At 41.3% G+C, this 22,815-nt stretch overlaps 1 long non-coding RNA gene across 6 annotated transcripts; it reads left to right on the top strand.

Moving 5' to 3' along the window:
- The first annotated feature begins 1,784 nt into the window (after nucleotides 1-1,784).
- On the top strand, nucleotides 1,785-21,468 carry LOC114102321 (uncharacterized). 6 transcript variants are annotated; one of them, XR_011704677.1, is made up of 4 exons: nucleotides 1,785-2,181; nucleotides 18,645-18,730; nucleotides 19,652-19,795; nucleotides 20,611-21,468. It is a non-coding gene; the product is annotated as an uncharacterized lncRNA (long non-coding RNA). The 6 variants fall into 6 exon arrangements; XR_003584488.3 differs by lacking the exon at nucleotides 18,645-18,730; XR_003584491.3 differs by lacking the exons at nucleotides 18,645-18,730; nucleotides 19,652-19,795 and having other exon boundaries at nucleotides 20,767-21,468.
- Nucleotides 21,469-22,815: the final 1,347 nt, after the last annotated feature.

Raw genomic sequence — 22,815 nt, 5'->3', positions numbered from 1 at the left:
TCTCTGTGGTGGCACTAGAGCAGGCAGTTGTATGCCCCCTTAGCATCTGCTTGCATTCCTCTGGATAAGGCTTACCCTTGAATCTACGGAAGGAAGCAGGGATTTCCTGTCCATTACTTGCAAAGTTGCTTGAAGGTCTAGAAGTGAATTCTAGGCTGGAGCACCGGAAGGCCACCCCTGGATCCACTGGGTCCAAGATAACATTGTATAAAATATAAATTGTCTTCTACATAAGGCATTGTGTTTACTAAGACTGGAAACAACCCAAATATCCATCAAGAGGTGCTGCTTGAATATGTTACATTATATTCACTGATGATGTTTTTGTAGCTGGAGAAAGGAATAAAGAAAATATCTACTGATATGTCTTAATCCCCAGGAATGGATGAAAAAAGAAAGGGGTTGCTTATGACACTTCTGTATCTTCCATTCAAGTCCCATAAATCTGATTCCAGTTGACCTTTTACCTCCATTTTCCTCTGATCTCTTTTGCACACTCCTCCCTGCCTGTTCTTATAATCCACGCCACATAGAATACTTTTCCCATCCCTGCATAGTCCAGTTCTGAGACAGCCCAGCCCTGGAAGACATCCTGCAATGATAGAAATGTCATACATCCATATTGCCAAATACTATAGCCACTTATGGCTGATTATGCCTAGTTAAATGTGCCTAGTTAATTTAGGAACTAGATATATATATATTTTTTTTTTTTTAATTTTTTCCCCCCAGTACTGAGGATTGAACTCAGGGGTACTCTACCACTGAGCCAAATTCTCAAGCCCGTTTTATTTTTTATTTTGAGATAGGGTCTTGCTAAGTTGCCTAGGCTGGTCTCAAACTTGCAATCCTCTTGCATCAGCCTTTCCAAGCAGCTAAGATTATAGACATGCTCCACCACATTCAAAGTCATACAAAACTACAGTACAATATTGTTGTAAGGAAAGATGAGGCAAGGCACTGAAGATAGCAGGGAACAGTTTCATTTGGATGCAACCAGGTTCAGAGGACACAGCTTTTGCTGTAATCCATCAATCCCCTGAACCCCGAGTTCAGGTAGTTTCAGAATTTTATACCCAGCATGTAAGGGAAGGGGCTCAGAAGTTCACATAAAAGCAGTTTTTTCCTCTCACTGTTCTGGGCAAGTTCACTCTTCAAGGACAACACCTCCCCTTTCTTTCCTCCCCCTGCCAGCTGTTACCAGGGAGCCCAACTGGTAACTTATCTTAGAAATGTAGACATCTCTGTGAAGCCCAGCTCAAGGCCAGAGGCCTTGTTTACACATTTCTACAAATTACTATACTGGATACATGTTTGTGAAAAACTAGTAAGGGGGTGTCCAGCATCTGGAGTGCTGATTTCTTCCTGGCCAGTGTCCGAGTAAAGACAGGGCAACACAAAAATAGGAGCTTTATCTACATTGAACTCTTTTGTGAAAGAGACTCTTTTGCTGACAGTCCTAAAATCAGCCATGGTGAAGATTTCTGGAGAAGCCCAGTTAAGACTTTTCTGTGGAGAAAGGGGGTGCCACTACAATATCACAACCAGGAAAATGACATTGATGTGATCCACCAAGCTCTTCAGTGTTAGATGCACTTCTGTGTGTGTGTTTAATATGGCAGGACTTATCTTGTAGATTCATGCAATGAGCACCAGGGTTAGGACACAGGCTCCTATCAGGACTGAGCCCTGGTGCTGCCCTTTTATAACCACACCCACCTCCCTCCACCCACCCGTGTCCCTAACCAGTGGCAGCCTGTAATCTATTCTCTTCAATTTTGCCATCTCAAGAATGTTGTATAGCACTGGGGTTTGGCTCAGTGGTAGAGCGTTTGCCTTTACATGTGAGGCACTGGGTTCGATCCTCAACACCACATAAAAAAATAAATAAATAAAATAAAGATTGTGTCCATCTACAACTAAAAAAATTCTTTAAAAAAAGAATGTTGTATAAAGGGAGAGGAAGAAGAGGAGGAGGAGAGGTAGAAGAAGGGGAAGAGAAGGTAGAAGAAGAGAAGGAGGAAGAGGAAAAATAGGATGAGGAGGAGGGAAAAGAAAAAAAGGGGGGAGGAAAAAGAAGAAAAGGGGAAGAGGAGGAAGATCTGGAAAACTATTTCAAAACTGAAAGAAAAGAAGAAAGAATAATTAGACACTCGGAACTACACAGAGAAGAACCTTAAGGTCAGTGTTTTTGCCTGTCTGCCATCCTTTACCCCATTGTTATGATTAATCAAATAGGTTAAAAATTATAGATAATTTTGGATAGCATCTAGGGAGTGCATGGCCTCTGGGATTTAAGTTATCTTGTCCTGAAGCACAATCTAGAGATTAAAAACTTGTGACTATAATATATTCAAGATTTTTTTTTAAGAATGTTTGTACAAACGGAATCATACAGTAGATTCCTGTGGAGATTGGCTTTTTTCACTCAGCATAATTCCCTTGAGAAAGATTCAAATTATGTATCAATAGCTCACTCTTTTTTGCTGATATAGTATAGATGTACCACAGTTGGTTTAAATATTCATCTATGAAAGGACATTAGATTGTTTTTCCAGCTTTGAGCTTTTATGAATAAAATTTCTATACATGTTTTTGTGTGAACAGAAGTTTCCAAAAATCTGTAGTGAATGCCCAGGCGTGCAATTATTGTATGGCTATTGCTTTTGTTTGTTTTTTTTTAATATTTATTTTTTAGTTCTCGGCGGACACAACATCTTTGTTTGTATGTGGTGCTGAGGATCGAACCCGGGCTGCACGCATGCCAGGCGAGCGCGCTACCACTTGAGCCACATCCCCAGCCCTTATATAGTTTTATAAAAATGTAAACTATTTTGCCATTTCACACTCTTCAAAATTAATGGCCAAGCCGGGCTGGGTGGCGCATGCCTGGAATCTTAGTGAGACAGGAGAATCGCAAGTTCAAAGCCAGCCTCAGCAATGTCAAGGCACTAAGCAACTCAGTGAGACTCTTGTCTCTAAATAAAATCCAAAATAGGGTTGGGGATGTGGCTCAGAGCCCCTAAATTCAATCCCTGGTACCAAAAAAACTGTCTACCTCTGGCCCAGGCAAACTCTGGAATCTTTCCATGTTAGATTCTGCTGCTGTGTGACAGACCATAGTCACCAATTGGGGATGGTAGGTTTGGTTTGTTGTCACCTGGAGCTTGAAATAACTTTATGTTCACATCAGAAATAACTGAAGTGAACGTAAAGGTCTGAACAGTCATTGCCTCTGGCACCCTGTGGGTAACCAATAAAAATGTGGTGAGGCCCATGAATTCTGAACTGGTCAGAATCAATAAAACAGTCTGACTCCATGCATATATGATTATGTCAAAATGAACCCTGAGATTATGTGTAATTGTAATGCACTAATAAAAAGGTTTTTGAAAAATTAAATAAAATCGATGTACAAACAGGAGAATATAAGGCTATAACAGCAACATCCTGGAGATAGCTGAGCATCTTTGAGCTGATACTGGACTTTGGGAAAAGAATGCTCTGACCCAGCCATTGCTTTTGGAGTACAGATAAGAGGAAAGGGCTGGAGAAACTACAAGTCAGTTACCTTGAAGACACAACAACACAGACTGTAGTCAGTTCCAAGTGAAACTCCTTCCTGGAAAATGTGTGCTCTGAATATTAAATAATTTGTTCACAAGAAGCTCTCAATCTGAGACCTTTTAATGGCTAAGTGTTATGTCTTTAACTTCAAGGATGTGATATACAGCATACATCCTTCTATAATGTGTGTATACAATCCAAAATTTTTATTCATGCTTAAGTCACATAAAATATGAGGTGGTGTTTTTTGCACAATAACAAAAGCCACTGTTTCTCAGCCAGTCTATACTGTGTCATAAAGCACAAAACTAGGGGCTGGGGACATTCTCAGTTGGTAGAGTGCTTACCTTGCATGCACAAGGTCCTGGGTTCAATCCCCAACACCACCAAAAAAAAAAAAAATTAAGTACAAAACTAAAGATAACAGAACTTATCAAATCTACCCAAACCCTGATCCAAAAAGGTTCAGAATGATCATCACAAGGAAGTTATTTAACCTGCCCCACAGGAAAGAAAGACTCCCCTCCACACTTTCTCTCTCTGCCCTTGAGCAAGGGCAGGAAGAGCTCAGAAAGCAATCTCATTATACCCTGATTTCTCAGAAATGTCATGCCTTGGGTTTACTTGTTTGTTGGAAGAAATTGTATTTATTCATTTTATATTTGTAATAGGAAATTGAGTTTTATAATATTCATTCCAAATTCTGAGACCCCACCCATCTCTTTAAAGTTAAGTTTACCAGTCTAAACAAATGTTCAGATCTTCTTGAAGTTAGGAATAATGCACCAGTTTCCCTCTATATGTCAAATTTGAACATGGAATGATGAAGATGATTAGAGTAGAAATGTGTTTAAAACAAAATTTGAACCGGCACGGTGGCACACTCCTGTAAATCCCAGTTGCTCAAGAGGCTGAGGCAGGAGGATGGCAAGTTCAAGGACAGCCTCAGCAACTTAGCAAGGCCCTGTCTTAAAATAAAAAGGGCTGAGGATGTGGCTTAGTGGTTAAGCATCCCTAGATTCAATACCCGGTACCAAAAAGAAAACACATTTTGGAATTTGGATTTTTTCCTTAATAACACATCACACACACATTTGTTGAATATGCATTGGTGAAATATACTTATTAAGGGTGGAATGAGTAATGGGTTTAGTCTAGCTCCATGAACCTTGGATAGTTTTAATTAATAGCCATCCTCTATGGGACCTTGATTCCATAGCAGGTACCGTGTGCACATTAACTCTGATGCTCATAAAACCTCAGAGTTAATCCCAAAGTCCCAAATTCCACTCCAAGGTGGGACAGGGAGAGAAATGGATGCACAGAGCAAACCCCCACCCATCTGTAAGCCCCTAAGTCATATCCTAGCCAGGGCTGGCATAGGACAAGGAATGAGGATTAAACTGGAGTTAGAAACCAGACTGGATTCTTAATTACTAAAATGGGGGAGGGGGGGCTGGGTTGTGGCTCAGCGGTAGACAACTCATCTAGCCTGTGCGAGGCCCTGGGTTCAATCCTCAGCACCATGTAAATAAAATAAAGATATTGTGTCCAACTACAACTCAAAAATAAATATTAAATAAGTAAATAAATAAATAAAATGGGGAATGATGGTATCTTCCAGGATGTCTCGAATCATCAGAAAATGAATGAAGGTGCTGATGAGAAGAGTAAAAGCCATCTGTGTTTGGACCCTACCGACCTTATGTCAATTAATATAAATGGCAATGTGTTTGGGAGACCCCAATTTTATATTGGTTTCATTAACACTAACAAACTGGTAATATACTGTTGGAGAGACACCTGACCTGGACTACCTGCTTACTTCTATCAACCTGACCATAAGAAAGATGGATGAGCTGAGAAATGTTTTTTAAGACTGTCTCTCTTTCTGGAGACGGCCTCATTCTCCACTGAATAAATATCTACCTTCCTAAATAAACCTCTGTCTATGCCTTTGGAGGGAAAAAAGAATTTTTTTAAAAAAATTATACATATGATTTAAAATATAGGAGCTGGGGCTGTAGCTCAGCGGCAAAGCGCTCATCTAACACATGTGAGGCCCTGGGTTCAATCCTCAGCACCACATAAAATAAATAAATAATAAATAAATAAAATATAAAAATGTCAGCCAGGCATGCTGGCATATGCCTGTGAGCACAGTAGCTTGGAAGGCTGAAACAGGAGGATCAAGAGTTCAAAGGGAGGGGTTCCGGTCGTGGCTCAGTGGTACAGCGCTTGCCTAGCATGTGTGAGGCACTGGATTCAATTCTCAGCACCACATATAAATAAATAAAATGAAGGTCCATTAACAACTAAAAATTAATTTAAAAAAAAAAAGAGTTCAAAGGCAGGGCTGGGGATATAGCTCAGTTGATAGAGTGCTTGCCTTGTATGCATAAGGCCCTGAGTTTGATTCCCAGCACCAAAAAAAAAAAAAAAAAAGTGAAAACCAGCCTCAACAATGGCGAGGTGAGGTGCTAAGCAACTCAGTGAGACCCTGTCTCTAAGTAAAAATACAAAGTAGGGCTGGAGATGTGACTCAGTGGTCAAGTGACCCTGAGTTCAATCCCTAGTACCGATAGATAAAATGTCATTTTTACTCTAACAACTAATTGGAAGTGAACTTATCTTCTCAGGAATTAGACTTTAGGAAATATTTCCACATAGTCTGCATAGAAGACATGATGGTAGCTGGGGGTCTTCACGTCCACCATAACTTTATATTAAGGAATAGAGCCAGGGGCATTAGGTGATGCTATGTGGCTCAGCTGCCTCTAAAAACCTTCTGCATTCAAAGTTCAAAGGAAAATAGTACAGAGTGTCACCAAGATACATTCCCAGAAAAGGAATTAGAATTTATATCCAACATGTATTATCCAAGTGTTCATTTCTTTGGGGCTATAAAACTTAAAAGGGAAGAATGACCAAGTGACATTTTTAAAGAGGAAATTGGGAGGATAATGAGGACATTTAAAATCTCCCACTCTGTCCTTCTTGTTTCAACCCACAGCTCAATCGAGATTTATTGAATACTTACTATGAAAATGCACAAAATTAAAAGTCCTCTGAAGGAAAAAGGAAGGTGAACCCAGCAAGGATCAGATATGCTGCCAGGAATTTATTCTTTTCTTTTTTTACCAGAGATTGAACCAGGGGCGCTTTGACCACTGAGCTATATCCCCAGCCCTTTTTATTTTTATACTTTGAGGCAGGCTCTCACTAAGTTGCTTAGGGTCTCACTAAATTGTGGAGGCTGGCTTTGATCCCCCTGCCTCAGCCTCAGTCACTGGGATCACAGGCATGAACCACTATACCTGGCATGCCAGGAATTTATTCTGTACACAGCTCTGTGTAAAAGATTGTGTCTGTTGATCTTGCCTCTTGATCTCCCAAAACCTGTGACTAGTCAGATGTAGGCACTAACACATGAGCAGATGGATCCATGTCTATATGTTGCCCATCTTACAAAGATGATGCATTTGACCTAACAGAACCAGAAAGATACACTTTCTTGTGTGTGTGTGTGTGTGTTGGAGATCGAACCCAGGGCCTTGTGCATGCGTGCGGGCAAGCACTCTACCAACTGAGCTATATCCCCAGCCCCAGAAAGATACACTTTCTGTTTTCTGTACTGAGTACCTGCAATGTTCAAGACTCTGGGCTTGCTCCCATGTTTATTGCAGTGCTATTCACAATAGCCAAGATATGGAATCCACCTATGTGTCCATCAATGAATGAATGAGTAAAGAAAAGGACACATCACACATACTGGAAAAGTATTCAGCCTTAACAATAATAAAGTCCTGTTACTTGAGGCAATGTGGATGAATCTGGGTATATTAGGTTTTTCATTACTGGGACCAAAATATCCAACAAGAACAACTTAGAAGAGGAAGAGTTTATTTGGACTCATGGTTTCAGAGTTTTGGTCTATGGTCGGCCAAGTCCATTGCTCTGGGCCCAAGTTGAAGCTGTAAATCATGGTATTAGGGTGGGGCAGAGGAAAGCTGCTCATCTCAGGGTGGCTAGGAAGCAGAGAAAGAGGTGAAATGGCTGCAGGGAGAAGAACCCTTCTAGAGAATGCCTCCTGTGACTCACCTCCTCTGATACCCCACCTGCCTACAGTTACCACCCAGTCAGATCATTCAAACTAAGATGGACTGATTAGATTTCAGCTCTCACAATCCTTTCTCCTCAAAACATTCCTGCATCAACACAGAACCTTTTGGGGGGCACTTCATATCCAAAACATAATATTGGGCAACATTATGTTAAGTGAGATAAACCAGGCACAGAGCAAGACAAAAACTTCATGATCTGATTCATATATGGAATTAAAGAAAGTGATACTATGGAGGTAGAGAGTTGTTACCAGAGGCTGGAGAGGGTAGTGGGGTGGGGGGTTTAGAGAGATTGGTCAATGGGGACACAGTTACAGTCAGATGGAAAGCATAGTGTCTGGCCTTGTATTGCACAGTAGGTCAACTATGGTTAATATGGTATTGAGTACTTCAAAATAACCAAAGAGAAGATTTGGAATGTTTTTACAACCAAGAAATGATAAATATATGAGGTGATAGATAAGATAAATACCCTGATTTGATTATTACACAATGCATACATGTATCAAAATATCATTGGTCTCTTGCCAGGCGCAGTGGCACATGCCTTTAATCTCAGTGACTCAGGAGAGTGGGGCAGGAGGATCTAATTTTCAAAGCCAGCTTCAGCAACTCAGCAAGGCCCTATGCACCTTAGCAAGACCCTGTATAAAAAAGGGCTGGGTCATGGCTTAGTGGTTAAGTGCCCCTGGGTTCAATCTCTTTGTACAAAATTTTTTAAAAAGCCAATTATCCTTGTTTGATGGTTGATATTATTTGAACTGCTCTGGGCAGAACACTGAGAACTAAATGAAGCACAGTTGGATTTGAACCCCCTATTCTAATCTCACAGCGATGGGTCACCTTTTAATTAAGATAGATGTGGATCCACAGGCTTCCAAGCACTGAGGAATTCTGTCTGCTGACAGCTGCTCTTATCTGGTTCTCATCTCAAACTTTATAACCCTCCCCTGAAGTTGCCTGGACATCTTGAGGAAAGCTGTGTCAAGATGCCAAGTATTCAATTATCCTTTTTATTACAAGTTTTATACATTCCCTGGAATCCAGGAAAACTTACTGCAATAATGACCTGGAAATTATAGCTTAGGAAAAAACTAAGGCCTCAGAATCTAGGCGGTTTTGCTATTCAGCCAAATATTCTATGAGAACAACAATGGTTGACTGTCAAGTGACCAAATAAATACATTCACCACAATCAGAAGAAATGTTTAAAATAAGATTGGACTATGAGGCTGGGGTCGTGGCTCAGTGGTTGAGTGCTTGCCTAGCACATATGAGGCACTGGGTTCGATCCTCAGCACCACACAAAAAAATTAATAAAATAAAGGTATTGTGTCCATCTACAACTAAAAATATTTTTTAAAAAATTGGACTATTGATGGGCTGGGGATGTGGCTCAAGTGGTAGCGCGCTCGCCTGGCATGCGTGCAGCCCGGGTTCGATCCTCAGCACCACATACAAACAAAGATGTTGTGTCCGCCGAAAACTAAAAAATATATATTAAAATTCTCTCTCTCTCTAAAAAAAAAAAATTGGACTATGACTTCAAGATAAACCGCTGTGGAATTATGTTGCTAGAAATGGAACATGTAACAAAACATGTAGTTGATTTAATAAGGGATGGATGATATTTACAAATTTTAATTCAGTCATCACCTAGTGGGTCAAACAAACTCAAACAGTGTGATTGGGAAGGAACTCAGTCTACAATGTGCAACTCCGTTTTAATCGTTTCAGCCACTGTTAGCCAATATATCCCTTCCAGGTATTAGCATTTTGAAATCACAGAGGCAAATAAACCAGTTACCAAGTATTTGTCTAATACTTCCTATGTTCCATGAGCCAGAATTTCTAAATGTTAAGATGGTTTTTGGTCAAGAAAGAGGGAAATGGATGCTTGTTAGGGAGTGTTTATAGGCTGGGCCTGGAAGAGGCCTTCATCACTTTTTACCATATTCTACTGCCCAAACTCAGCCTCATGGCCTTGCAGGTTTTCTTGGCAGGAAAATCTGGGAAACAGTGTGCAGAGGGAAGGAGATGTGCTTTGGTGAGTTCCTTTTCAATCCACATCCGGCAGAGCACCTGGCCCATGCTAAATAGTCCATGAATGTCTACCGAGATCCCAGAGCCAGGTGCTGGAGCTGGAAATCCAATGTCTTTCCATTTGCCATGCCAGCTGCTCCTCCACCGATCAGCATGTCTAGATAACACTCACCTACTATTTAAGCAATGAGAGGAAGAAGAAACTTAGTAACACACTTGTAAACCTTGCAAAATCAATTAGAGAACACAACATGTTATGCGTGGTGCTAATCCTTTATATAAGGAAGGCAGAAGTTAGGTGGGGAGTAATCTGAGCCCTAGGAAGAGTTGTGTAAGGAGAAAAGGTGGAGAGCAGCCAAAGGGCAACGTGCAAAAACAGAGGGCGAGAGGCACGGTCGGTGTTCATGGTGATCCTTCATTGTTTTAAGTAAAGTTTAAGCCAATCACTGTGGCAGCTGCCTGAATTCCCAGTGATGCAGGAGGCTGAGGTAGGAGGATCACAAGTTTGAGGCCAGGCTGGGCAACTTAGTGAGATACTGTAACGCTGTTGACCTGTGACGAGTCCTTGCTACCCCAATGTTGAAGAATAACACCAGAGAAGCACGCAGAAGCAAGGTCAGAGTAGAAATTAGAAGTTTATTAAAGGACAGCAGAAAAGACTTCTCCCGGAGGAAGAAGGGGACCCAAGAGGTGGAATCCATGGAAGTGCGATTGTCTCCCCTTTTTATAGTTCTTTCAGTGATGGAATGTAGGTGGGAAGGCCCAGGGGGTGGGACACAGGTGGGCCAAAGAAGTAAACTGCGCAGGAAGGACTTCATTAACACTTCTTTGGGATGGGCTATCTTCAAATCTGCTGGGGCTGTTCATTAACATTTCTTTGGGATGGACTTTGGGCCTAGGGCTTTTCTTGGGACTTCATTAAAATTTCAAGAGTTGCTCAACTTTTCCGGAAATTCATTCTCAACATGGCCTCTATTTTAGATTTCACTGATATTAGACCAGATTTACCTAACTACACTGCCTAATTTTAAATCTGGCTTCAATACTGTCTCAAAATAAAAAATATAAAAGTCTGGGAGTGTTTAGCTCAGTATAAAGCATCCCTGGGTTTGCTCCCCAGTGTTGAGAGCCACAGCCGAGTTGCCTGGCATTGCCAGAAGGGGTGGTTGAGAGGTGACACCAGGGAGCCATTAAGATGATGATAATTAAGTTAAGCTGTGTATAATTGCTGTGACTGGATGATGCTGGATTGAAACAGGCTGTGTATTCAGTTGTATATAGACAACTATATACAACTATAAATAGTTGTCTATATATACAATTATATATAGACATATTGCTGTCTGGCAATAGGGCGGCTCCTGATGCCTCAGGCGCCCGCTACTTTTGAGTTCTCCCGGAGTTCCCATTGAGTTCTCGTGGGGCCCCGGAGGGCAGAGAGAATTCCCAGGGAATGCGAGTGGAGTGCTGGTGGAGTTCGGGCAATAAAGGAGTTCCTGTTTGAACCTACAAGTGCCTCGTGGCGGCTCTGTTATTTTGTGCCCAGCCAGACTGCGGCACCCAGTTACTGCCAAAATAAAGGGGGGGTGGGTAAAGAAGGGAGTGAGGGAAGGAGGAAGGGAAAGAGGGAAGGAAGAAAGGAAGACAGAAAGTTTAGCCAGACATGGTGGTACACATCTGTAATTCCAGCTACTCAGGAGGCTGAGGCACAAGGATCTCAAGTTCGAGGACAGCCTAGGCAATTTAATGAGGTACTGTCTCAAAATAAAATTTAAAAAGAGCTGGAGGTATACTCCGGCTATACTGAGGTATAGCTCAGTAGTAGGGCACTTGCCTAGCATGCTTGAAGCCCCAGGTGAAATCATTAGTACTACAAGGAAAATAAATAAGTGAAAAGAAAAAGGAAAGTTAGTTTAGCTTTGGATTCCCATATGAATTTTCAAATTGAAATTGATTTAAATTGGGATCCACAATGTGGACCTGGGGAATATAAAACTTTTGTGTGGGGCTGGAGGTGGAGCTCAATGATAGACCCTTTGCCAAGTATGATTGATGCCTTGGGTTTGATCCCAGCAATGCAAAAAAAAAAAAACTTTTTGAGAACTACAATCACTATGTCCATTAACACAGGAGCTGTTGCTGACAAAAGTGCTTATTAGGTGATTTTATCATGTGACCATCACAGAATTCTTATGTAAACCTCGATTATCTAGGTCAAGCACCATAGAATGATGAGGTAGGTCCATCACTATGTGGAAAACGAAGGATCTACAAGGCCATTGCCAACATAACAGCAGACAGTTCCTTTTTTTTTTTTTTTTAAAGAAAGTATTTATTTAGGGCTGGGGATGTGGCTCAGCGGTAGCGCGCTCGCCTCGCATGCGTGCGGCCAGGGTTCGATCCTCAGCCCACATACAAACAAAGATTTGTCTGCTGAGAACTAAAAAATAAATATTAAAAAGAATTCTCTCTCTCTCTCTCTCTCTCCCCCTCTCCCCCCCTTAAAAAAAAAAAAAAGAAAGAAAGAAAGTATTTATTTATAGCATAGTAAGTACCTAGGGTGTTATTGTATTGTAGTGTTGTGTTACTTTACCATGACTGTGATGTAACTAGGCAACAGGAATTTTTCAATTGTTATTATAATTTGTGGGACTGCCCTCATATGTATGATATGTCATTGACCAAAATATTGTTAGGCAGCATGTGACCTTTTTACCATTTATTTATTTATTTGTTTGTTTATTTATTTATTTATTTTATAGTGCTGTGATCAAACTCAGGGCCTTGCACATGCTAAGCAAGTGCTCTTCCACTGAGCTACACCCCATCCCCAGCATGTGACTATTTTTGAAAGAAAGCAGGTGCTGTAGTTTGGATCTAGGATGTTCTTCAAAAACCCATGTGTTAAAGGTTTGTTCCCAGAGAAGTGCTACTGGGAAGTGGTGGAACCATTGAGAAGTGGGGACTTGTTGGAGGTCCTTAGGTCATGGGGGGTGGATTGCTCAAAAGGAATTGTGGGTCCCCAGTTCCTCTTTCTTCCTCCCTTTCACTTCTTGGCCAATAGGTGATTTTGCTCTATACCATGTACTCTATACCATTATGTGCTGCCTTGCCAGAGGCCCAAAGCAATGGGCTAATTTATCATGGACTGAAACCTCCCAAACTGGGGAGACAAAATAGACCTTTTCCCTTTATAAATTGGTTATCTCAGGTATTTCATTACAGTGAGGGAAAAGTGATGTATAGAGCAAATTTCTCCACTACAAAGTCACCTTTGTTTTGTTGTTGTTTCTTGGAAGTGCTGGGATTGAACCCAGGGCTTCATACATGCTAAGCAAGCACTCTACCACTGAGCTACACCTCCACCCTTAAAGTCACTTTTCTTATCCTCTCTTGCCATACCAATTTCTTGAGGGGCAGTCACTATGCACAGCCCACACCTAAGGAGTAGGAAATCGTTCTTCACTTCCTTGAGGGCAAAGTATCTACATAAATTATTTGGAATTTTTCTACATGGAGAATATGCATCTTCTCCCATATTTATTTATTCACTCATTTATTTATATCAGTATGGACTTCCGGATCGGATGTTAGAGCAGTTCATTTTTAAAAGAGCAACTTTTTTTTTTCCCTGTAGGGAAAACAGGAAAGGCTGCCAAACATTTCCATGAACAAAGTGCCCTCGGCCTTGTTTCAAGCTGGTCTCAGGAGAGTGTTAAATCCTTTGTGCTGCAGGGACTTGGCACAGAAACCAGAAACTGCTTCATGCAATCTAAAATAGTGGACTACCACAAGAAAAGACCCTTGCAGAAACTTCCTGGGATCTGCTTCATCTAATCTAATCCCTCATTTGAAGAAGGAAAGTAAATGTAAATGTCGTCTTTGTTTCCAGTTATTTAAATTGCAGCCAAAAGAATGGTATTTGAACCAATGCAAAAAAAAAAAAAAAAAAAAAAAAGATAACTTGCCTTAGACTATAAGAACCAAAACAAAACTCTTGAACCATACCCCTGGGTGATTTGTTCTGAGCAAAAGGGCAAAGAGAAGCAACATCCTTGGGACCTCATAGGCCTCAGAAGTCCAAAGCTCTGAACGCTGTTTAGCTGCACCCTAACCAGGTCCTAAGGCCAGCTCCTCCTGGTAGGGAAGATCCTGGTTCTTAAGATGGCTCTTGCAGGCATCAACCACATGGACCATGGTCTTCTAGTTCAACCAATAGGCATTTTCTGACTTCCTAAGGTCTTCAGCCTCCACAGAAAGGAGACAAGAACTCATCATGGTGCCACCTGGCTCCCTTTTCCACCACCACTACCAACACCTCATAATTGGTTTTCTCCCACCTGTAAAAGCTGCCATGTACCAGGCTGGCATTTTTAATGATTATCTGATGTTTACATCTAAATAAAAGAAATCCTGGGCTGGGGCTGGGGCTCAGCGGTAGCACACTTGCCTGTCATTTATGAGGCACTGGGTTTGATTCTCAGTACCACATGTCAATAAATAAAATAAAGGTCTATCAAACAACAACTAAAACAAATATTTTTTTTAAAAAAAGAAAGAAAAGAAAGGGGCTAGCTCAGTGGTAGAGTGCTCACTTAGCATGCATGAGGCACTGGGTTTGATCCTCAGCACCACATAAATATAAAATAAAGATATTGTGTCCACCTAAAAAATAAATAAATAAATTGTGTTTCATTTAAAAAAATCTTTCTCGATTTACATAAAAAGAGGTGTATTTTTTTCAAAGTGGGTTTTTTATTTTGATGGTTTCTAGCTTTTCAATGATTTTTGTTTTTGTTTTTGGTTTCTTTCTTTGTTCTGGTACCAGGGATTGAACCTGGGGTGCTTAAGCAATGAGCCACAACCCCAGCTCTTTTTTTCTTGGGTGGGTACCACTGATTGAACTCAGGGACACGCAACCACTGGGTCAGCCCTGTGTTTTGTTTTATTAAGAGACAGGGTCACACTGAGTTGCTTAGCGCCTTGTTATTGCTGAGGCTGGCTTTGAACTCGTGTTCCTCCTGCCTCAGCCTTAGTGCCGCTGGGATTACAGATGTGCGCCACTGCACCTGGCTCCCAAGTCCTTTTTTTAATTTTTTATCTCACTAAGTTGCTTAGGTCAATGGATTTTTGAAGGAGAGGAATATGATAGGGAGGGCTATGCAGGAAGCTTGAACTAAGTGTGTCTGTAATGTTTTATTTCTTTAAAATAATACGAGGCAAAAATGGCAAAATTTGGCCAGGCAAGGTGGCATATGCCTGTAATCCCAGCAACTCGGAAGACTAAGGCAGGAGGATCACAAGTTCAAAACCAGCTTCAGCAATGGCAAGGCACTAAGCAACTCAGTGAGACCCTGTCCCTAAATAAAATAAAAAATAGAGTTGGGGATGTGGCCCAATGGTCGAGTGCTCCTGAGTTCAATCCCCAGTACCAAAAAAAAAAAAAAAAAAAAAAAAGGCAAAATTTTAGGATGTGATGAGATCTGAGTGATGGAACAAAAAACATATTATTATTCCAAATGTTTTTGAGGGGCATCATGGAGTGGGGACCAGATCATTTGGTAAACAGGACAGTAATGCTATCTACCCCACACGTAGAGCAAGTTACTTCTGCTGAGTTTGAATTTCCATCTCTCAGCTAACAAGCAACAGTTCCATTATGTCATTTGCTAGTATTGTCAGTTTGAGTGAAGCACTAGGGCCTCAGGTATGCCAGGCAAGCACTGCTAAGCTACATCCCCAGTCCTTTCTTTATTTTATTTTGAAATATGGTCTCATATTTCTCAGGCTGACCTTGAACCTGTGATTCTCCTGCCTCAGCCTCCTGAGTAGCTGGAATTACAGGCATATGCCAGCAGCCCAGTGGAGTTCCATAAATACCTATATCTATATATCTATATTTATCTATCTATCTTTATATAGATATAGATATATATTTGCTTTGCATGCATGTGTGTGTGTGTGGTAGATGGACATGATACCATTATTTATTTTTATGTGGTGCTGAGCATCAAACTCAGTACCTCACACATGCTAGGCAAGCGCTCTACCACTGAGCTACAACTCCAGCCTCTGTGTTCCCCTCTTAATTAACTATTTGTGCAAACATTTAAATATTTTATTGCAATTTAGTCCTCCTTAATTTACAGCCATGGATGGAAAGTGAAAAATTAAAGTGCTGATGTGAGTCATAAGAACACAGGTCTCATAAACTTAGAGCCTTGGAGACAAAACCCTGGGTACATGGAAGATGTGACTATCTCAATTAGAGAATCCCCAGACATTCTGAGCTGACTCTGATCAGCTGTGAAGGAAACAAATTTTAAAAATGTAGAAAGCTAAATCAATGTGACTAAAGCTTCTTCTTTTTCTTCTTCTTTTACAAAATGGAAAACTGTATTTACAGGAAGTACATTACATGATCAGACAGCACAAAACACCTGCTACTATATTACATGCATTGGTTCAGAAAAAAAACTACTAAAGCTTGTTCTTAAAAGTTGAGATGTAGGGGCTGGGGCTCAGTGGTAGTGCATTTGCCTGGCATGTGTGAGGCACTGGGTTTGATTCTCAGCACCACATATAAAGAAATAAAATAAAGATCTATCAACAACTAAAAATATATTTAAGGGGAAAAAAAAGTTGAGATGTAAGGCTAGGGTTAGCTCAATTAGTAAAATACTTGCCTTGGGGGGCTGGGGATGTGGCTCAAACGGTGGCACAGTCGCCTGGCATGCGTACGGCCCGGGTTCGATCCTCAGCACCACATACAGACAGGGATGTTGTGTCCGCCGAACACTAGAAAAATAAATATTAAAATTCTCTCTCTCTCTCTCTTTAAAAAAAAAAAAATACTTGCCTTGCATGCCCAAGGCCCTGGGTTCAATCCCCGGCACCACAAAACAAAAATGTTGAGAAGTAATTAGATGTTTTTAAGTCTCTGGGAATAGAAACTCTATTGTGTTAATATGTAGCAATTCTAGCTCTGTGTATATTTTATACACAAGGTTACCTGTACTTGGCTGACATTTTAAATTAGTGCTTTATACAAGTGCCTCGGATTGTGCATCAAGAGCAGAATGTAGTGAGACCCTCCTGAAGCCAATCCCAGTCTGACACTTCCCAGCAGGGGACACTAGGCAAGTGACTTAAAGTCTTTGAACCTCTGCTTTCTCATCTGAAAAATGGGGATTTCTTAATGCCTACTTCACAGGTTTGTTGTGATCCTTATTAAATACAGTTCTCTCTTGGTCTCTGGAGGGAGTTTGTTCTAGGATCCCTTGTCATGGGAAAGCAGGGAGCTGAAACTCCCAACCTCGGATCTTACGTTCCAGTGAAAGAAAATTTAAAGTCAGACACCAAAAGTCATGCAAAAGAACTTACTATAGGTGACTGTAAAGTAGAAGCAAAGTGGAGCTCAAGCAGAGAGCACTCTCAAGAGAGAGAGTGGGCCGTCTTCCAAACAGAGAACGACAAAGGAGACAATGCTGTCCTCAAATTTATTACTGTTTTATGGTTGACTTGAAAGCTGGAGTCCTCCTTCAGCAACCCTCCCCAATCAGGTGTTCAACTCCTCCTTCATGTTGGGTGGTGGAGTTTTTGACCTTAGCGGGTCCTCTCTGGAACTGTCATGGTGGCCATCCTAGTTAGGGGGGCTTCATCTACAAGTCAATCCCATGTTAATGTGGGCACTGGGGTCAGTAGCTGGTCAGAAGTTACCCTAGTTCACCTGCGCTACTAAAGGAATCTTCCTTCCCTAGACAAATGGGGACACTTATAGCCCTAATTCCTATCTTCACATCAACCTCAGTGCGTCCTGTCAAGAGTCAGTCCCATTAATCCTTTTCTCCTCATGTGTTTTACAAATAGCTCCCTTGCTTCTGTTTGTTATCTATAGATTAACTGCCACCATTTGATTTCTTAAGATAGTTTGAAGAAGGACCCTAAAGTAATTTAAAGAACATTTTATGATCTTACCATTATTTCACTGATCACTGCTAGCTACTATCTAACAAATTATTGTACCATATTACTTAGGGAAGAATGATTAGAAAATAGTTTCATACTCAGTACAGACATAATTTTTTTTTCTGAATATTTTCTATCACCAGTTGGTTGAATCCAAGGACTTGGAACCCTCTGGTTCAGAGGGCCGATTGTACATATAAAACACTAGCAGCGCTCCGTAAGTGTCAATTTTGTTAAAATGTATGATTCTCTACACTTAGTATGTGCCAAGCACTTAACCAGGTTTATACTGTAATCCTCTCAGCAATCACAACTGCAGGATTATCATTCCCATTTTGTAAAATTCAGAGAGAACAAGTGATTTTCTCAAGGACACAATCATTTGCAAATTATGTAATTGAGCTCATGCCTTTTATTAAAAAATTCTACAGGGGCTGGGGTTGTCTTTCAGTGGTAGGGCACTTGCCTAGCATGTGTGAGGCACTGGGTTCGATCCTCAGCACCACATAAATATAAATTAACAAAATAAAGGTATTGTGCCATCTACAACTAAAAGTATATTTTTTTAAAATTCTATGGGCTGGGGATGTGGCTCAAACATAGCGTGCTCGCATGGCATGCGCGCCCCAGGGCGCTGGGTTAGATCCTCAATACCACATAAAAATAAAATAAAGATATTGTGTCCACCTAAAACTAAAAAATACATATTTTTAAAAAAATTCTAGAAACGGGGCTGAGGATGTGGCTCAAGCGGTAGCGTGCTCGCCTGGCGTGCTTGCGGCCCGGGTTCGATCCTCAGCACCACATACAAACAAAGATGTTGTGTCCGCCGAGAACTAAAAAATAAAAAAATTAAAAAATTCTCTCTCTCTCTCTCTCTCTCTCTCCCACTCTCTCTTTAAAAAAAAAAAAAAAAAATCTTAAAAAAAAAAAAAATTCTAGAAACCAAGAAAGAGGAGGTTAGCTGGTCTTACCGCTTCATGGCCTAAGGCGTTACTAGAGTCTGTCTTTGGACATCATCAGAGCAGGTAAATGGTACTTGCTATCACTTCAGGGTTAGATAATGTATTGCCTAGTTGGTGGGTCTGCTTGCTCTCAAATCTGTCTCCCCCTTTCCCTGCTGTTTTTTTTTTAATTGAGTAAAATACATATAGCATAAAATTTATTACTTTTGCACTTAACCATTTTTACTTCTACAATTCAGTGACATTGAGTACATTCATAAGGTTGTGCAAACATCACCACTACCCATTTGCAGATGTTTTTCATCACCCCAAACAGAAACTGTATCCATTAAGCAATCATTTCCCACCCTCCCCACAGTCTCTGGTAACTTCTATTCTACTTCCGGCCTCTATGAACTTGCCTACTTTATGCACTTCAGGCAAGTGAAATCATTTAATATTTGTTCATTTATATCTGGTTTGTTCCACTTAAACAGTGTTTTTCAGGTTTATCTATGTTATAATATGTATTTCAATTTCATCCCGTATTTTATTTCTTTATTGTGGTAAAAAATCTTCAACCATTTCAATTGTACAGTTCAGCAGTGTTTAGTTCATTCCCACTGCTGTGAAACCCATCTCTAGAACTTTTTCATCTTGCAAATCTAAAACTTGGCCTCCTCATGGCCCGAGGCAGTAATCCTTCTACTTTCTGTCTCTGTGATTTTGACCATTCTCAGTACCTCAGATAAATAGAATTCTACAGTGACTGGTTCTTTCACTTAGCATAAGGTCCTCAAAGTTCCATGTCATAGCAGATGTCAGAATTTCTTTCCATTTTGTGACGGAATGATATTCCATTCTGTGTGTATATCACATTTTGTTTGTCCATTCATCTGTCACTGAATACTTGTGTTGCTTTCCCCTTTTGACTCCTGTCCAGAGTACTGCTATGAACATGGGTATATCCCCTGCTCCTGTGTGATGGAAAGTTATGTCTTCCAGGTCCCCTTGGCAGCTGGTTTCTGGGAATTTGACCAGTGGAAAGCTCTGGGAGAAGATCGGAAGGCGCGAGACGGGGAGAGTGGAGGGTCTTTCTGCTCTTCTCTCTCTGCTTCTGGAGGCGTCTGGACAGCCCTTCCCCTCAAGGTTTCAGCTCCGGGCAGCTGCTTCCTTTCTACCTTCGAGGCTGTCTCTTTCCTGCCTTCCCATGTCTGTGTAACTAAAATTTAAGATTCTTTTGATGCTGAGACACAACACAGTAGCACTTCAATAGATAAAAGGCAGAACTCTTTGATACATACAGATCCCCATGAGAGAAAGCTGCCCCACTGAGCCATGCAGGGGGACAAGGTAAAACCAAGTTGGAACTATAGGAGGTGCTTCTGTAGGGTAAGCTGGGTGGAATGAGCTAGGTTTTATGTGCTCCCTAGGGATTGGGTATTTTGAAAAATTCCTTGGATCCAAGAAAGAAAGGGCCATCCCTGGTGTTTGATATCAGGAGCCTCTAGCCTTGGATATGTGTGTATTGTAATCAGTGTGTGAAAGAGGCTGATAAGGAAAGGAGTTAGACACATTGGAGATATAGCTCAGTTGGTAGTGTGCTAGCCTCCCATACACAAGGCCCTGGGTTCAATCCCTGGGACCACACACACAAAAGGAGCAGTTGGAGTCAGCAGTTGGAGTCAGGGCTTAGTGAACTGCCTATGACAGGGAATTGAGAGTTGTCAGCTTATGACTTACTCCATGGTCAAGATCACAATTGTGAAATGTTTTATTACAACAACCAATTCCCTATGTTACATTCCTTCCATCTGAAATATCTAGAATGGTTTCTATTCTCCTGACTGGACTCTGACCAACACAGATGTATTTGGTTGCATACTAAATCTTTAAATATTGAACATTACATAGAGTGCCATTTTAATATCTCTATTAATCAGAATATGTTGTTTTATTGTTAGCCATTCTACCTACCTCCTAATGACTCCATCTGCTCACCGGTGGTTTCTCTCATTATGAAGAAGGGCCCAATCAATGATCTAACCAACTCCACTGGCTCCACTTGCCTTTTTAGCTTGTCTCTCTTCTGAGCCACTTTCTTCCACTTTGGATTCCAGGAACGAAAGGCCTGGTTGACAAGCATTTTTAGCATGAGGTACAGAAGAAACTACTTGAGCCTCTTCTTGCAGAACAGATCACCCTGTCGACTTTGCCTAAAAGGAAGCAATTACCCAATGAAGGAACTCAGGCTGTGCCCCTAAGCAGGAACAATCATCTCCTGCTGGGAATCAAATCATCCCCTCAAGCAATGATAACCCTCCCAGAGCTGCACAGAACTGGCCCAGGAGACAATGATCAACCAGACCGCGGTCTGACCAGGATTACTCACTCTATCAGGTATACAAATCCCCCAGTCATACAAGCTCCCAACCCTTGACTTTGTCCTCCTTTTCTATGAAACCTCAAAGTTCCAGGGGGAAGGAAAAGGGCAAGGAAAGTGGGGGAACCCTCAAAGTTCCTGTCAGCCCCTTGGAGACAAATCTTTGGTCACTGTGCCCTTATATTTCTTCCTGGTGTGGCCACGCTGATGAAAAACTCCTCCCGTCCTTCACCACTGCTGACTGTTTGATTGGCATATTGGGATACAAAGCAGAATCTGGCCTGTTGGACTATTGGAGAAGGGGCCTTCGCCAAGGACTCTGGGAACACTTTGAGTGTTTGGGAGGCAAGGATTGTGTCTTATGTGCTTTGTCTTTCAAACTCCTATGTGAAAGCCCATGAAAGAGAAAGTAAAAGAAATAGTGACAGGCCACAATGGATCAGCAGAGTGGGACATTATTTTCAAGAGAGAAAATGGCAACTGGTTATAATAGGGGTATGATTTTTTTTTTTTTGGTGGAGCTGGGGATCAAACCTAGGGTCTTGTATCACGTGAGGCAAGCACTCAACCAGCTGAGCTATATCCCCAATCCTAGGGGTCTGGTTTTTATAGGATCTAGTGAGATGTAATCATAGCAAAATGAGTCCATTGGGCAGTCAGGGAAACAGTTGCAGAAGTGGAAATTGTGAAAGTCCAGAGCCCATTGTTTTCCTTCTCTCCCTGGGGCCCTTTGGCCTCCCTCCTTTTCTCCCTGGGGATTGTTGTTTTCCATATCCTTCACTGGATGGACCTAACCAAAGCCCAAATGTGAGATTTAATAAATACATGATTAATTACATGGGCCTCTGAGAGCGTGTTATCAATCCTGATTCTGGACTTCTACTTTGGCTGCAGTTCAGGACTGGAGTCAGCCCCATATTCTGACCTTCATTGTCCTGACCCCGACTGGGATAAGATCCAGATTCTTTAATGAATCATCTGGCATACTACTTATTTTCTTCCACACACTCCTATAAAATGGACATTTATCATAGCTTCCCTGAAGCAGTTCCTTGTTATCTGACTGAAACAAGAGACAGCTCTTAGAAAATATATTTTTGGTTAGTTTTGTTTTTAATATCTAACAGAGATATGGGGGCCTATCCGCAGGGCCAGCTTCATGGGTGTGTGAGCTGAACGGCAGCACAAGGTCCCACCCTTCAGAGGACCTCCCATCTTAGGTTAATATTCTGCTGTTGCCATCTTGAAGTTCTTAACACTTTTTAAACAAGAGCTCCTACATTTTCATTTTACATGGCAGCCCACAAATTATGTAGATGGTTTTACATATCTCTTTTGCATATAACTTAACCAGGTGACATTTAATATTTATGAAACTTTCTATAGTTCTTTAATCCTTCCTTTTTTTTTTCTCAGAAAATATACTCAGTGTAGCATGGCATGAAAAGCTTTTCATCTGATTTCTTCCCCCACCCACATAACATCCCTAGAACTTCCTTAGCTTCCCCTCTCCAGACTCCGCCCCTCTTCCCTTCAAATGTAAATTCCCAGTCACTAAACTTGCAAGCCTGCCAGCTGCCAGCCCTTGCATATCCTGTTTCCATCCTGCCTGGGGACATCCTTTGTCTCTCTTTATCCCTGGCCAACTCCAATTTATCCTACAAGCCAGAACTTAGATGTCACTCCCTCTGAGAAGCCCTTCCAGATCTTCCCAAAGCTGATATATGGGAAGCAACCTGTGCAAATACATAGAAACACACCTGTCTTGCTATTATGTTCTTTTGTG

The sequence above is a fragment of the Marmota flaviventris genome, chromosome 15 (genome assembly GCF_047511675.1).
Source record: "Marmota flaviventris isolate mMarFla1 chromosome 15, mMarFla1.hap1, whole genome shotgun sequence".
Lineage (NCBI taxonomy): Eukaryota > Metazoa > Chordata > Mammalia > Rodentia > Sciuridae > Marmota > Marmota flaviventris.
The sequence above is the reverse complement of the archived record's forward strand: the minus strand, read 5'-3'. Positions and strand labels throughout refer to the sequence as shown.